This window comes from Sprattus sprattus, assembly GCF_963457725.1.
Source record: "Sprattus sprattus genome assembly, chromosome: 9".
Classification (NCBI taxonomy): domain Eukaryota; kingdom Metazoa; phylum Chordata; class Actinopteri; order Clupeiformes; family Clupeidae; genus Sprattus; species Sprattus sprattus.
This window is the reverse complement of record NC_137928.1, coordinates 12,187,202-12,192,201: the sequence shown is the minus strand read 5'-3', so window position 1 is coordinate 12,192,201 and position 5,000 is coordinate 12,187,202. Positions and strand designations below refer to the sequence as shown.

The following is a 5,000-nucleotide window of genomic DNA, read 5'->3' as shown; positions in this document are numbered from 1 at the left end:
TCAAAACGAGCCCAGAAGTCTACAGGGGCCTCTGCTTGCTTGTTGGGGTTGTGTGTGTGTGTGTGCGTATGTGTGTGTGTTTTAACCCCAAGCTTTGGTGTTTTTTTTTCTTTTCTTGTCTCTCTCTCTTTTTTTCTCCTCTTCCTTTCCTGCCCTGGCCTTGTCTCTTTTGTTGCCTGGGAGCCCTTTGGCCTGCACTTTGTCACAGCGAGAGTGATGCGCACACACTCACTTTGAAGGGGTGGCGGGGAGCAAGAGGCCAAGCAGACTCACACATATTGCCCTCGTGCATTGTGTTTCAGCAGACAATGGATGGGACTTTTTGAATTGTGTTCTTCCTCCTTTCCCTCTGAATATATTTTCCTCATAGTGTAACATTTTAAGTGTATTTTAGTGTCTGACAATTCAAACAAAACCGTTTTTTTCCTCTCACTTCTGCTTGTAAAATGTCTGACGTTAACACCTTGACATGACGCACAGATGTGACACTGATAGCGTCAGCAGAGACAGTCTGACAGCATGTGAATTCTCTCACACCAATTACACTGTTGTGTCAACTATGACACTGGTCCTCGGTAGCCGGTGTAGGTGTTCTCAATCCATGAACTACACCTTTAAACCAGGGATTAGAAACGGTTCAAAGAACGAAAACGAAAACCGGTAAAGAACGAAATTTTGTGATGAACGTAATCGAAAACCGGAACAAAAACAATTTCAGCTGTTCCGGAGTGAAAACAATATTTTCAATTTTAAATAACCTGTTAATAAAGTTATTTTTAGTTCCAAATAACCTTTCTTGAAATATTGTGGGAATAAAATAATTGTTAAAATAAATCTTGAAATAAAGTTTTATTCCGGAAGTGATGGGCTTGGCTACCTGCCCGCTAAATGTTACCCAGACCGCCTGGCTGAAGTGAAACTACTGTTGACACTAGCGACCTGCGAGTAGCCTAACAGATCTGCAATGATTGTGCTGCCTGTGCCCGTTACCTAGGTCAGTGTAGAGCGTGCCTTTTCGCCTCTCAAATATATCCTGTCTCCTTTGCGCAGCAATCTGAAGGAGAATGTTTTGGAGGACATACTTTTCCTTAAACTGAATAAGCAATTTGGTATGTAAGCTGTCTGTTGTCCATTTCAAATAGGCTAACTCTCGAGTTAATAGAAGAGAGTAGGCATAGGCCTCTAGCTATGTACATGAGTTGTGTTTATTTTGCGCGTAATGGAGAACGTTTTGTTGGAGATGCTTTCCGAATTTGAATGTAGGCCTAAATGTGACCGGCTGAGTTTGTTGTCATTTTGTTTTGAATAGCCATGGGTCTAAGCTGCTGCATTTCTTGCTTTCTTTTTTTTGAACGGACTTCAGTTCGAAAGACATGTTTGCGTTTAAATGGTCCTGCAGCCTAATTTCATGTTGCCGACTAGAAACAAATAAAATTGAACTGCAAGGTGATATAATGTTGTTTCATTATTTATTATAAGTTGTAGGCAAACTCCGTTTCCACAATGTTGGAAAAGTGCGCATTGCATTTAGCCTATAGGCTTCACGCACGCACCCGAATAATGACGCGCGCCCCCCCCGCATAATGACAAACATTAGGCACGCGCCCCCCCCCCCCCCCATGACATTTTTTTAAAAGAACGTTATTAACCGTTCTTTTATAAGGTTCTAACCGGTTAATAACATGAAGAGAAGCATAGGAACACTGGAACGGAACAGAAAAATAACGTTTCTGGTCAGAACGAAACGAAATGAAAAATATTTCGTTTTTAATCCCTGCTTTAAACCAAGTGAAAGTGGAAACAACAGACTGTTCAAGCATGTCGGCACTATCATCTGGTGTAGGTGTTTTCAATCCATAAACTACACCCTTAAACCAAGTGAAAGTGGAAACAACAGACTGTTCAAGCATGTCGGCACTATCATCTGGTGTGGGTGTTTTCAATCCATAAACTACACCCTTAAACCAAGTGAAAGTGGAAACAACAGACTGTTCAAGCATGTCGGCACTATCATCTGGTGTGGGTGTTTTCAATCCATAAACTACACCCTTAAACCAAGTGAAAGTGGAAACAACAGACTGTTCAAGCATGTCGGCACTATCAGACTGATACTGTATATCATCCGTATCATGTTGACACGTGTCTATTTATAGCGCTCGTTGTTGTTGTTGTTATTTATATACTGAAGGAAGATCAGTGACCTTGGCTTCGAATGTATCAGTAACTCAGTAAGCTCCAGTCTCCACTTTCAGGCATCCTGCTAGACCAACATGGTGTTCTCACAATACATAACAGCACAATCATACAGACAGCATCCTCAGTGTGTATCTGCCCTGGGAATCCATTGTGATCAGATTAGATTGCCGGTGGACAGCAGTAGCAGAAAATGCATGAATTATTTAATTATTCCTTCAGTGTGTGTGTTTTATGACCAGCATGGAGAGTAGTTGGTTTATAACCATGCCGGGTGTTATACTGTACCGTAGTGGGTTTTGTTTGAGGCGTTTTTCTCAGACTTATGATCGCCTGTCTTCACAATGTCCAACTAATGGGACCTAATGAGGGTAGGGGGGCCTTTTGGGTTATCTAACTCCCTCCTCCACATCCAGCAACCCACACACACCAACCCCCCCTGAATCCCCCTTTGCGGTAGCATGAACTTCAAAAGGCGTCGGGGGGGTTGGTGGGGGAGGCGTTGGGGGGGGGCTGGCTAGCTCCCCGTGAAAAGTGTTGCTGGACTGCTTGTTTGCTGTTAGCGTGCTGTGTTGTCATCGCTCTGTCTGCCCCCATGCATCACATGCAGGCAGCTCTGGACCTTCATCTTCCAGCAGCTCTCTGCCCTAACACCCCCCAGCTGAGAGAGACACAGACATTTTACGTTAAATAAAATCAGGGACTTTATTATTATTATTATTATTATCAGTAGTAGTGGTAGTATTGAGTTTTGAATGGGAGGTAAGAAGGAGAGTTAGAGAAGGAAGGAGTAAATAGTGTGGTCGAGAGAGAACCAACGTTCGAGCGTGAAAGATATTTCAGGAAGAAAGAGAGGGAGTGGAAAGACAATAAAGAGTAAGAGAATAAAGAGAGAGCCAGACTGAGCTTTCCCTCTGCTCCTCCCTTCCTCTCCTCTCAGCTCCGCAGGGTCTTCTCCTCCTCTCTTCTCCTCCCCTCTCCTCTCTTCACTCCTCTCCTCTCTCGTCTCTATGACAACTGTTTGAGCAAGGGTGGGCGGCTGATGTGTCAGGCAGGAGGTGGTGTGTGTGTGTGTGTGTCTGTGTGTGTGTGTGTCTGTGCTTGTGTCTGTGTGCCTGTGTGTGTGCATGTGTATGATTGTGTGATCGCGTGTGTGTTTGTGTCTGTGTGTGCATGTGAGTGTGTGTGTTAGATTGTGTGTGTGTGTGTGCATGTGTATGATTGTGTGTGTGTGTGTGTGTGTGTGCGCGTGTGTGTGTGTTTGTGCGCTTGCATGTGTGTGTGTGTGTGTGTGTGTGTGTGTGTGTGTTTGTGTGTGTGTGTTTGCGCTTGCATGTGTGTGTGTGTGTGTGTGTGTGTGTGTGTGTGTGTGTGTGCGCGCTTGCGTGTGTGTATGGTGGAGGTGCGGTGAGGAGAGGAGGGGCGAGTGGTGGGAGAGATGCCACCATGTGTCAGGGAGAGAGCGTGCACTGGAGTAATCCACTTTTAATTGAGCCCCTGAGGCTTTGATGTAGCGGCTGAGGTCGAGAGGAGGCGCAGGGAAGAGGGAAGAGGGGAGAGGGAGAGGAAGAGAGGGCTGGAAGGAGTGAGGGAAGAGAGGCAGAGGAAGAGGGAAAGGTATTCCAGGGAGAAATTAAAGGCGATCCCAGGCTCTCCTGTCACCTCTGTAGAAAACCGGCTATTAGCATGGGGCCTGACCTCTGCCTCAGCGAGATGGCTCACTCTCAGCGGAGGAGCTCAGGCACACACACACACACACACACACACACACACACACGCACATGCACACACACACAGACACATGCACACACACACACAGACACACACACACACACACACTGACACACACACACACACACTCACAAACACACACACACACACACACACACACACTGTCTCCCTTTCTCTCTCTTTCTCATACACAGCCACGCATGTACACATATGCACATTCACATCCAAGCACTCACATTCGCACACACACACACACACACACACACACACACACACACACACACACACACACACACACACACGGACGGATCTCTCCCAGCTCTTTGGCCTGCACACTCACACAAACATACAGTACACGCATATGGACATTATATATATAATGACAGACTCATTCTCTTACAGACAGACTCATGCAAACAGAAACACATGGACAAACATACAAGAAAATGCATACAGTTGCTGAGACAAAAATGTATACATACACACACATACAATACATGGTGTCATACGCACATTCAACCATCAACCAGTTGGTCTGTTTCTGGAGGTCTCTTATTATGACTTGGGTGTAAGCTCAGTACTCTGTTGGCATGGAGAAACAGAAACTGGGGAGGAGAAAAGGATAGAAGATGGACAAGTAAAGGAGGGAGGAGGGGATCTTTCTCACCTTTCAGAGAGCATCTCTTGATCTTGCTGTAAGGCCTTGGGCTCTCTTAGGTGTGTGTGTGTGTGTGTGTGTGTGTGTGTGTGTGTGTGTGTGTCTGAATGTGGCTGTCTGTGTGTGTGCATGTGGCTGTCTGTGTGTGTGCATGTGGCTGTCATGTGTGTGTGTGTGTGTGTGTGTGTGTGTGTGTGTGTGTGTGTTGGTGTATATACACGTGTGTGTGGCTGCTCCCTCTAACGATTCCTCTGTCTCTGGCTCTCTGTGGGGGTATTGATAACTCGTGCCTGTCTGCTCCTCCCGATGGGTGCTGCTCTCCTAACACCCTGCCGAATGATCCGGCCCACTGGCCACAGGAAATAACTGAGGTGTCAGAGCCGCGGGGAAGAGGAGAGCCGAGCCGCCTCCGCCGCCA

General features: G+C 46.2%; 1 protein-coding gene across 1 annotated transcript in view; it reads left to right on the top strand.

Annotated features, from left to right (window-relative positions):
• LOC308369864 (neurobeachin-like) overlaps positions 1-5,000 on the top strand; it is a gene marked incomplete at both ends in the record, with an annotated part of 289,067 nt that overhangs the window by 231,781 nt on the left and 52,286 nt on the right.